Here is a 12,932-nt window from a genome sequence, read left to right as displayed (position 1 = left end):
ACTAGTTAAAGATTGGAGACTGCACTCTTATTTATGAACTAATCTACATCATCGTAATCTCAAAAAAAACTGTCCAAATATCTTTTTCTTTTCAATAACTTTATATTGAGAAATTGGATCATTGTTTAAGCGAAATAAAAGTAGTATTACTAGAGCGGTAAAATAAAACATCTGAACTTTTTCTCAGCTTACTTTTAAAAAAAATGAAGAAGCGCTCTTCTATTTTTGCATTAAAATCTCAGTAATAAAATAATTCACATTCTTATATATCCATAAAGCTAAGAGTTAAATAACATTTAGAGCACTTTAATTCCATATTGTGTTGGATCATTTCTTGTCTGATGATAATCTTCATTGCTAGAGACTATACAAAAATATAAAACACCATAAATTATGGAAATGAGCCGGTGAATAGACATGCTAAAGAAATATATGAAGAAACGATGTTTTCCTTCGCTGCAGTCCGAACCTCAGTTCTTAAGATTTCATAAAAGTCCAGATTGCATCTAATTACATCCTGATGATGATTACATTACAGATGAACAGAATATCAAAAAGATAGTTAACTGTGAAAATTTAAAATACTTCATAGCTATTATTCTTTCACTATTTTTCATTTTTTTTAGTTTCTTAGTAAAATTTAGCTAGCACATTCTTCATTTAATTTTGATTATAAATTATTAAAGTCTGATTTATATTAAGTATTAATTTAATTTTGAATTAATGAACTTTTAATTTAATATGCCTATCAATATGTATATTTTTAACTTATTTAGTAAAATTATATCATTATTATTATTTATTAATTATTTTATTAATTAAATGTTAATATTTTAATATATAATAATTATATTAATATTAAATCCATTTATTAAATCTATGTGATTGAAATAGTTTTAATTTAATCCAATATATGGGGAGAGTAAATTTTAATTTTCTTTAATTTGCATTGTATTAGAAAAGAGATTTACATTAAATGGCGTATTTCTATGGTATGCTTTATATAAGATGGTAAAATAAGACAAGTAATATTTTCTCTTCATTTTTACTTTTTCATACACGAAGTATAAAGGAAAATTATAATCGTCAAAATATACGAACTCAAAGATTTTGACTATTATTATTAATAGATTTTGACTATTATATATCCATGTTCAGACTATTCCCCTGGTTCCGTAATGTTCTTTTATTCAAAAGGTATTCATAAAAATTCACTTTGCTTCATTGAACGTATATAGAAGTTCGTAAACAAATATTTTTAGTTCAAAGAGTATCTACTAAAATAACATTTATTTACTATCTATTTCCATCTTACTTAAATACAAAATAATATATAAATAGAGAATATTTAAAAATACATTTGATGCAATTTATTTAATTTCATATAGTTTCTTTTTTATTGAAAGATAATTTTATATTCAAAATTCTAAATTCAGCGAATAGTTTTCATTTATTTTTGATACTGGGATATCCAATGTTTAATTTTTTTTTTATTAGAATTGCACATTAGAAATTGCAAAAAATATCACTTGCTCATATGATTTACCTAAAAAGCAACTTTCTTTTCAATTCTTCAGATTGATCACATATTTTGGTGACGGATTTATCTGTCTTCCATAGTTTCAAATTCAAATTAGATAGGTTCTTTATTTTATCAGCCAGGAATGAAATATATAGATTTCTGAAAAATGAATTAGTGTACAGATTTTTTTTAATTAAAATTGTCATATTTCATCTCTCGAATTTTAGAATATTGATGTCTGTGTTAATGCACAAAGGTATTCACCGTGAGTGGCGATTTTAACAGCCTTAATTGCTCGAAGTTATAACCATGCAAACAGTGGGATAATTTTCTCTCTTTTATTGTCACAGTTCCTTAAGTTTGACATTTCACTGATAATCTGTTGTAAAATTTATTTTGGAACTTGCATCACATTAAAATTTCATAGAAAACATATAAGAGCTATGGGAATAAACATGAGCAATATTAAGTGCTTAATTAGAAATTTCCCGCAAAGATGGACGAAAAATGTTATTGGTTATTTCTTTCATACAACGAATTGTGTACCAGACAATGAATTGTATAAGAAACAGGCTTCAGTAGTTTGAGCGATCCATCTCCGATTAGAAGATTCTTTTTCCAAAATCTCAAATCAGGCAATTAATAAGCAGCGATTTCTAAACTGAAATATTGATTTTAATAACGTTTGAAATTTCCTAGGCAAAATTTAATGAATATGAATGTGGAAAACTCTTCATTTATAATACGTGTCTTTCCAATTGTTTACGTTTTAAAATATAAAGAAATTATTGCTCATACTATGATAAAAATAAGATAGTATGTACATTTTTTTTATTCAGACAAGTATTTCTGAAAAATATATGTGCATTATTTCTGGTACTAAATTTGAAAAATTAAACTTTCTTGCTATTTCATAATTAAAATCTGTCTCGAATTTGTATCTCATTTTGTAATTAATGAAGTTTAATATCGATAGAGTTCTAACTGTATTTGTATGAATAAGACGACCTTTAAATGAGCAATCCACTTCCCTGCTCTCAATATGGCACTATTTATTTTTAAAAAAAAAACAAAAAAAATGACACATTTATAGTGCATTTAGTGCATTTCATTGAAGTTATGACCGCTGCCACTAATTTATTCATGAATCAAAAATTTCTCAACTTCAACTTGTCTGATATTAAACTATCAAACGTAGGTTTTTTCTTTAATTTTTTCAATATATTGGCAGCATTTTAAACATTATATCAGCTAACATAATAAATAAACAATATCTGTATATAACTATATGTGAATGCGAAAAATAGTAAAAGATGAATAATATTAATAACAGTTGAGAAAATATTGTTTCCTTTATTTCAATTTTGTGAGTAAATATGTTTTGATTATTACCCATCATTTTAAAAACTTTAATAAAACGAAATAGTTTTCGTGAATTCTAACAGTTTGGTTTGTTATTTTCAAGAATTCTCATTTCTAATGTTTGCGAAGTCTAATAAACAGAGTGACAGAAAAAATTTCTAAATAAATATAAAAATAATGTTTGAATATCAGTTGTTATTCTACACAAATTACGAAAATCTCGCATCTAAATGATCCGATGTATAGTAATACAGTCTTTAATATTAAAATCAATCACCTTCCCAAATGACAATTAAATTCACCTTGACATTATTTCAATTAGATAAACATTTGTTATAAACTCATCTCTGACAGCTTGATATTTTCCCGCCGGAGCAGTTACAGTTAATCAGGGATTAACATAATTTACTTAGTTTGCCAAACAGAAGTGACATTGAGCTTTACGTCTGTCACAAAGTATTGGGGATTCATAAATTAAAGTAAAACACATCTTTTATCAGTTTAGATCTTTAGTTATAAAGTCCCAATATACATGAAAAATATACATATTTCTCTAGAAATGATACTACAAATATGCAGGAGATGAAAGATAATAGATTTATCTCTATAAGTAATGTATTAAGCAGTCAGAGCAGGAATTTACTGCTCTCAAATCTCTAATATGTGCCTCTCTTTGTAATTGTTGATAGATGGAAGTAGTACCAAATAGTAACTTTTCGGAGAATATATTACTGACCTCAGTGAAGAATTTGGGAGCCTTTCAAGATAGTTACAGATTCTACTTCCTTTAAAAAAGTAAAATATGTATACATTGAAATATAGGGGTGGCTGTTGTACCTTGAATTACTTTTACTGTTGCATAAATAAAGAAATCATAGTTTACATTTCAATTTCAGTTATGAATAGCACATTTTATGTAACACCTAGTACGTACTCAACTTCAATTTTCACCATCTATAACAGTCAGAAAAAGCAGGCTAATTTCAAAACGAAAAATTATAATTTAAAGGTAAAGTGATTGATGATATAAAATGATTTCCTCTGAAATACTTGCTATTTCATCTTTAATTACATTATTTTTATTGCACTTTTTCAATCCCTTCCTGATGCGAAGAGGAGGTGAAAGAACTCACATTCAGCTGTGCTTTGATGTGTATAAAGAAAGTTACAATGAAAATGCGGCCTCTGACAAACAAGCCTTTTTACTTTTTCATGTAATTCGAACTCAAGGTTTTGAAGAATCTCAAACTTAAGTCTTCCCTAAGTTTGAAAAACACATTTTTGGTCATATATCTATGGCAAAAATAATTCAGAAACGCTTTGAGGTAGAGATGAAACTTGGTATATGGTCTTACTCATGTTCGTAGATTTATATCAATTTTTGTGCAAAATACGCTCAGAAGAAATCTGTCTGTCCAGCTTTCCGAACGTACGTTAGCATGATAACTACAAAACGAAGAAAGCTAAATAGATGAAATTTATATAACATTAATAATATATTTATTTAACAACAAAAATGAAAATACCTATCAAATATTGAGCTAAATTCAATACGGATTGACCATCAACCGGTTTGTACTTTTAAAACCATGTAATAATGAAAACTGAAAAACGTAATGACTTAAATATATGAAATTTAATATGGAATTTTTTGACTAGAAATGTACTCCATGTAATAATGTTAAATATATGAAATGCATGTATCAAAGATTTGTTTGAATCAAGCAGGAAAAACGCGTCAAAAATAAAAATTCGATTTTCAGCTACTATTGACTGCATGCCTGGGATTCATTGCTAAAAGCACAACTAGGGATCCACGGTAAATCAGTAAAAATACTGAATTCGTAATTAGTGTACTCCAAAGCCATGTAGAGTGTTCTACGGGAAAATACCTTTATTGGATAGCATGCGAGAAGATTTCGAGAGACAACTCCCACTGGTTTGGCTCCATGGTGTATAATATTCAAGTGCATTGCCAGAAAAAAATCTGAATTACTCTTCTACAGCCATTTCTCTTCATTACACATGAAAGATCAAAATGTATTTTTAGCCACCGTAAACTTAGAACCCAGATTCCAAACTCTTATTTCGCCAATCCCTATTCATAGTTGCATCTTTGTTTGTATATCTTACAAAACACGGCTCATCTTTTTCATAACACCTTATTTGAATTTTCCTCATCCAAGATTTCTTAAAAGATGTCAGATGCGGAATTAATATTTGAAATGCCATGTTGAAAACTGTGCATTGCATTCTAATTGAAATTTTCTTTCATATTTTAGCACATACATTTGTAACAGTTTTTCTTATGACTTCGGGATCAATATTTTCAAGTTTGTTTTTTACCATCTTTTTCCATATCGTGTATATTATAATCTTAAAAAGAACATAATGCTCGTATCATTGATTCACGGTACACAAAATAAAAATTTACAATTCTAACAATTCCGTGTGTGTGTGTGTGTGTGTGTGTGTGTCTAAGACATTGAAGAGACTTTCGATTTTTTCACGTCGTTTTAATTCATCCCGGAGAAGCACGCATTATGCACAAGCAGGAGCGACGAACACACACGCAAGACAAAACGACACAGAGCGAAAAGAAGAAAAATGAAGGCAAATTGAACATTTTATCAATGATCTTATATAACATGAGATTTCTGACACGTGTCGACCTTGACAAGGGAAACAGAAGTATCCTTTAAAAGCATCTGTTTACATCAGCGATTCTTTATCCCTTCCTCGGAACCGCTGACGCAATCATTTTTACAAAGCTTCAGTTGAATTAATAGAAAGAAAAAGTGGAATAGGATCAGGAAATAAGAGAATATTTTAGAATGACTTTGACATGGAATGAATTAGGCTAAAAAAATTTGGAATTTCACTAGGATTAAATTAAATTTTAAAATATCATTATATATATATATATATATATATATATATATATATATATATATATATATATATATATATATATTCTTTTTTCCGTATTTCATTTCCGGTTTCTTTTTTAATATTTTTTTAATAATTTTTTTGGTTTAATTTTTATTTGATTTTTGTTTTTCCTATTAACTTGATTCTAATACTTTAAAATCAATTCATCTGTGTTTTAGAAGTAGCTGCAATTGCGCTCTCTAAATACTATGAAGTTCCTTTTTGGTTTTAGTTTAAATAGGTAATAAATTTTAGTTGCGATTTCGAAACTGTTTTGTTTCGTTTTCATTTTAGTTTCGTTTTCAAACTTTTTCTTACTTTAGATTGGCTACTCGTTCTTGCATTTGGTTGGAATTTAGCTGCAGGTGCGCTGTTCCACGAACTGCAAAAAAATTTTTAAATAAAATATTTTTAATAGTTTTTTTTGGTGGTGGTGGGGGGTTCAATAGGTTTTTTGGTGTATTGCCTAAAAAATTTAAGAATTTTCAGATCATTTTTCCTGATTTTACTTTTTCGAGAATTCCTTGTTTTTGGCGTTTAGGAGATATATTTTCATTTTAATAAATAAATTAAACTATGCAAAAAGTTAATAACGAATTTATCATAGCGCATGGCCCGTCGCGCGCTCTACCAAGGGGCACTGTGGATAGCTTTGTGTCAGGAGCATTCACGGAGAAAAAATTACTGACACAATTGTTTTGTTTAAAAAATCTTAAAAATACAAAAAAATATAAAATTTGTGGAAACGGAAAGTGTAGGACATGTCCTTTGGCAGATAAGGAACAGATCAAAAATGAAAACTCAAAATTACAAACATTCTGTAAAAACAAAAATTTGATTTATCTCCTTAATTGTTCAGAATGTAATTTAAAATATATTGGCCAAACTAGCACCGAGCTTAATTTAAGAATTAACAATCACAGATCCGATATAAAAAACTTCATAAAAAATAGGACCACTGACTTCGAACTGGAGCATTTTCAAAACCATAACTTTAACAATATTAATATCTACATTCTAGAAGACAATATTAACGAATTAAACAAAAGATTAGATCTGGAAAACATTTATATTTGCAACCTGAAAACTTTATTTCCTTATGGTCTCAATAGTAAATTAAATGGGGAAGGTTATGCAGATTTAAACAATAATTGCATTTATAACAAATTTAACATTTTTAAAAATTTTCTAAATAAAGATAACTTTTCTAAAAGATTTAAAAGAGGTAAAGGGAAAGGAGGCAATTTTCAAATTATATTTGAGGAATTTCAAAATTACTGTAATCTGGAACACAATAGTGAAAACATTAACAGAATTAGGAAATACATTTTTGGTCTTAGAAATAATAAAATGAAATGGTTTTTAAATAATAAATTCGGGGAATTAGAGTTTAAAAATTCGTACACTAAATGTATTATTCTAGATCTTATTAAATGTAAACTTAACATTGGAAAAAACGATTTACTTTTTAATAATAAAAATAATGTTTACAAAGAATACTGTGTGATTAAATTCTTGGATATTTACTTCGAATATCTAAAATTACCCAAAATTATACATAATAATAAAATATTTTTTCCTCTTGCAGATAAAACTACTGTATCAATAGCGTTTAGTTACACTTCAACTTTAAAGAAAAAAATTTGTAATTATAATTACTATAGCAAAAATTTAGATAAAATAAATAAAACAGATTGTTACTGTAACAAGGAAAAATATAAAGATTTTATAGATATTGATAAAGGTCATATTATTACAGGTAATTTAAAAATTATTGAATCCAACTCTTTAAGAGATTTGATGGGAAGAGGAACAAAATTTAGATTAAGAGAAAAAATAAACCATAACAAAATTTTGATTTCTATTGGTAATGATTTGGATGTTTTTATTGCCAAATTATCTAGAAAATACCACTGGCCTGCGGAAGGTTTCGGGGAATGGAAAGTGAGAATTTTAAAGGAAATTAAAATAAAATTGAATACTGATTTTGACAGATCTAAAGAACGTGGGATTTATTTTAGTAAAACATTAAAAAATGAAATAAAAAATTTAAAAGAAAAATTTGTTATTACAGTAATAGATAAATCAGCAAATAATTTCTGTTTAATTTGTAAATATTATTATAAAGAACTTTTAATTAATGAATATAACTCTAATGCAACTTATATGTTAAAGAACACCGGGAAAAAGGAATTAGATAAAAGAATGCTAGATTTCGCAAAAAAAACCAAAACTAAGACTTGCTCTTTTAACTATCCTTATTTATTCCCAACAGTTAAATTTCATAAAAATCCATTAAAATTCAGATTCGTAACCTGTAGCACTGGTAGTTATAATTACTATACGGCTAAACATTTCTTTAAATACTTAAAAATTATCCTGGACAAAATAAAAAATGAAGACAACTTTATTATTTCTAGTAACAAAGAAGTATTGGATTTTCTTAAAGATAACAACATTAATAAACTTAATACTTTTGATTTCGAAAATTTATACACTAATCTACCTCATGAAAAATTAATAAAGGTCTGCACTTTTATATATGACGAATATTTAAATGAAAATATCATTCCTAAAAATAACTGGCTTGAGTTATGTAATTTTAATATTACTGAAAATTACGTGTTTAATGGTATTAATTTTTATAAACAAGTCAAGGGCATTCCAATGGGGACAGCTTTCTCAAGTGCTTTAGCTAATATTTTCCTGCATTACTATGAGAAAAAAATAATTAAATATAATTTAATAAACGGGTGGAGATATATTGATGACCTACTTTTGATTAACTTCGACAATACTAATATTATTACTAATTGCTATCCAAAAGATTTAATTCTAAAAGATACAAATAAAAATCAACTTGAGGCTACCTTTCTGGATTTAAAAATCGAAATTGCTAATGATAAAACAATGGTTGGTATATACGATAAAAGGGATGATTTCAACTTTAAAATAACAAAACTATGTAACTACCATTCCAATCTAAACTCTAAAATTTTCAAAAATCTAATTTTCTCATAAGTTAACAGGATCAAAAGGGTTTGCAATAATAAAAATTCTTATATTGAAGCATCAAATATCCTCCTTAAAAATTTAATTAAAAATGATTTTCCTAGAAATTACTGTAATGTCAATTTTTTAATTAAACAAGGTATGGTTTGGGATTAATCTTTTGGCTTAAATAAAAATAGAACTTTACTTGCATATTGGATCACTCAATAGATGGCGCTGGGTGCCTACCTCTGTTTACATAATTTACCGTTAACTTTTTTTAAAACAGAAAATCACAAACGATTGTTTAAAGTTTCCTTCACTGTTGGATGGTATGTACTGGCCTTTTCGTTTTTAATTTTAATTTTAATGCTGTTTTTGTTTTTATTGTTATTGTTTTTATTGTATTTTTACTTTGTGGTTATTTTTTTCTAATTTGTTATTTTGTATTTCCTTTCTGTTAAAATGGTATATCTCTTGAGCATAATTTCAGGGGATTTTCGGGTCACGAGGAATCATTATTAGACTTATGTCTGTATGTCCTCACAGAAAAAATCCCTTTATTTGAATCCCTGCCTGAGGGTGACCCTTGAAAAAGTCTTCAGGCCGGATTCTTTTTTAATATTTTTTTAATAATTTTTTTGGTTTAATTTTTATTTGATTTTTGTTTTTCCTATTAACTTGATTCTAATACTTTAGTATCAATTCATCTGTGTTTTAGAAGTAGCTGCAATTGCGCTCTCTAAATACTATGAAGTTCCTTTTTGGTTTTAGTTTAAATAGGTAATAAATTTTAGTTGCGATTTCGAAACTGTTTTGTTTCGTTTTCATTTTAGTTTCGTTTTCAAACTTTTTCTTACTTTAGATTGGTTATATATATATATATATATATATATACAAAGTCTATCTTCTTTTTTTTCTTCCTTTTGATATAAGGCGAATCAGTATATTGATAGCTGCACAACTTAATACATTGAATATATTCGGGTTATTTTATTTACGGCTTTTTATAAATTATGTTTCTTTTATGACATTATTTAGTTAATACTACAGACATTTTGTTTTATTTCTCTATTTTTATTTCATCAAGATTCATTTCTAAAATATTAAGTAAGTTTCATAGTAATAAAAGTTCTAAGAGAATAATTTGACTTCTCTCAGCGTCTGCATTTTCAAGATCTAAATGAGATAAACATTAATTACTAAATCTTCCTCGATAAACATATTCTCTCTTTCCCTCTCTTGCTAACTGGCAAGCACAATTAGCGAACATTAATATGATTTACTCTATTTTCCCAAAAGCAGTGACATCGAGCTTGACTTCTGTCGTTAAGAATGCTGGACATATAAATTAAAGTTCAGCTACCGTCCTTCATCAATTTAAAGTCTTCGTACTTGAAAATGTCAATAAACATGAGTAATATCTTGGCTTCCTTAGAAATTTCCTGCAACGATACTGCAGCAGATGAATGATTGGTATATTTCTCTTAACTATAATCCCGAGTAAGGAAATAATTAAGTAACTGGGGCAAGAATTCATCGCCCTCGCATCCCCAATTAGAACGTTCCCTCTGCGTGAATCTTCCAAGAGGGAGGAACCGAGAAGACAGTGATTCTGGTGAATAAATTATGGTTGGAATAAATCATTGATTTCGCCAAAAGGTTAGGCTATTTTTCTGAATTATATGTTGGCGAGTTTTACGAAATCTTTGCGATTATTTAAAAATGAAATGTGTTTGTTGGCAATTGTAAAATAATACATGTAGATAGTGAAAGAAATTAAATGTATTTCAATATTATAGCCAATTTTACTCTAAAATGTTGACCTTATTGTTTATTTAAAAGTTTTCAACGTATTTCTTAAATTTATGTCAGTTTTTAAATAAAAATATTTTTTATTTTCTCAAATAATTGTCTTTTTTTATGGCTTCATTTAAAAGCTATACAGTTCAAGTTAAGAAAAAAAAATCTAAACAAAGGGTGAGTGCGCTTATATGAGGATGATTTTATATTTATTGGATAAATAAAATCTTTCCTTATTAATTTGTTATCATAATTGCACAATTAAAGTATATTGTAATCATCTATCCCGATACTAATTGGCAGATTCGTACCTTATTTATACAGGTTTGTTCTGTTGTAACTGGATGCCGACTGTAACTTGTTGGCAATTTATACCTCTATGTCAAAGTAAACTCTTTTTGGAATAACATTTTATCTTATTGTCTGTATCCCTAAAATAACCCTATATCACGATTTCAAAGTGTATCCAATTTCTCTTGCATCTAACATTTTCTAAAAAATATGAGAAACAATACTAAATGCTATAACATGGCATTTTTCTTTCCTTATCTTTATTTCTTATCATTTTCTAATTCTTAATAGATAAGTGAGAACGTTTAACTATAGGTAATTTGTTGCTCAAAAATGTTCTTTTAATACAATTTTTTAAAAAAATACAGCATTAGACAATTTTTCTCTTAGTTTTCTGAATAATCAACAGTATTTGAAAGTGTGTAACCCAATTAATCAATTAAACCCAATCAAGTGTGAACTCCTTTGAAAAGTTACGCTCAATTAACTCCTATAATTCTTGAAGGGATACGGAAGAAAATAGTTGTATAAAAAGTTAAGGATTTCTATGACGAATTTAATTATTGCCACTACTACGCGTTTAAACAAAAATTTTAACGAAACATAAATTATTGTTATCATCTTAAGATGTTTAATTTTTTCTTAAAACCAGTAAATAAGAATACTTAGCTAGATTCGATCAAATCAGAAGGATGGCTAGCGGTTTAGAAGGTTAAATTTCCTACCTTTATTATCTCACATACATATTATATCGTTTTAAGTTCTAAACTGAAGGAATTCAGCAAAGCTGTCGGTCAACTCCTTTGAGAATTATGATACGTTCAAAATAATTCAACTGACATTAAATAAAAATTACATATTTATATTCAAACCTTATGCAAAAAAAAAAAAAAAAAAAAAAAAAAAATTGTCTTTCGTTGTAATAATTCCAATATATAGTTTCCTATTGTCACTTGGGCAATGTTCCTGCTGAAATCTGTCTCATACCAGGCAGTCTGAGATGCGTGCGTAATCATTAATAAGCTTTCGATAGACGAATGTATGCTCAGTGTGTTGCTATCTAAAGTTTTCAAAATTAGTTCTTCTTTGAGATATAACATAGAATTTTCCTTATAGCCTTCTTTGTATGAAACAGTGAACTAATTGAAGGTTCCAGAAGATAATATTGGATAATGAGCTCCTGACTGGATGTTGTCTACATAGCTAAGAATAGTCCCAATTATTTTGCCATGTAAACTAGCAGAACTTTAAAATTAATTCTTTTCTATGTTAAATTGTTTCATATCAATTGTTGTTTAAAAGCAAATCATATCCATTTATGATCAAAGCATGGTTTTGGTTATCTTGTAATTTCTTTGTAAATAGTTTACTTGAAAGGAAAAATAAATATTCGAATGGATAAATAAAAAATGCAATAAAAACAAAGAGATATACTTAGATGTTTTCAAATCTAAATCAACCGAGATTATTAGTAATGCATTGCTGTTTAACGATTCACATTCAATTATAATGTAAAAGATATACTCAGTAAAGAAAATAAGGAGATATAACTTTAAAAAAAATTTTTTTTTCATAAATATTTCCTTCTTAATTTGTTCCTATAATATAAATTTCAATGTATTTATCGTTGTTGATCCCAGTTTAGCTCTGTGCAAAACTCTTTCATAAAGAAACAATATTATCAAAACTAGAATAAATTTCCAATTACATTAAGTCCCAAGTGGAAATATTTAATGCTCTAATTTATATACCTAGATACTGTATCTTAAAATTTAGATAGTCAACAAGATCTAAAAACAATTATACAAGCATTCCTTTAAATAAAATACTATCTCCTGAGAAATCATAATTTGCTAATCATGTTATGATAACAAGTTTATTATTCGCTTGACTTATTCATTTATTATTCGTTTGAATTATTTATTCAATTCATTCAGTCTTTTGAGAAAATCAAATTATTAAACATCATCATCAGCCTTAGAAAATGCATAATTTCTATTTTGTGAATTATTTAAATTATACCCATATTAAA

General features: G+C 27.1%; 1 protein-coding gene across 2 annotated transcripts in view; it reads left to right on the top strand.

Annotated features, from left to right (window-relative positions):
* LOC129966030 (para-nitrobenzyl esterase-like) overlaps positions 1-12,932 on the top strand; it is a 267,621-nt gene that overhangs the window by 220,321 nt on the left and 34,368 nt on the right. The gene's annotated exons all lie outside the window — the stretch shown is intronic.

This window comes from Argiope bruennichi, chromosome 4 (assembly GCF_947563725.1).
Source record: "Argiope bruennichi chromosome 4, qqArgBrue1.1, whole genome shotgun sequence".
NCBI classification, from domain to species: Eukaryota; Metazoa; Arthropoda; class Arachnida; order Araneae; family Araneidae; genus Argiope; species Argiope bruennichi.
The sequence above is the reverse complement of the archived record's forward strand: the minus strand, read 5'-3'. Positions and strand labels throughout refer to the sequence as shown.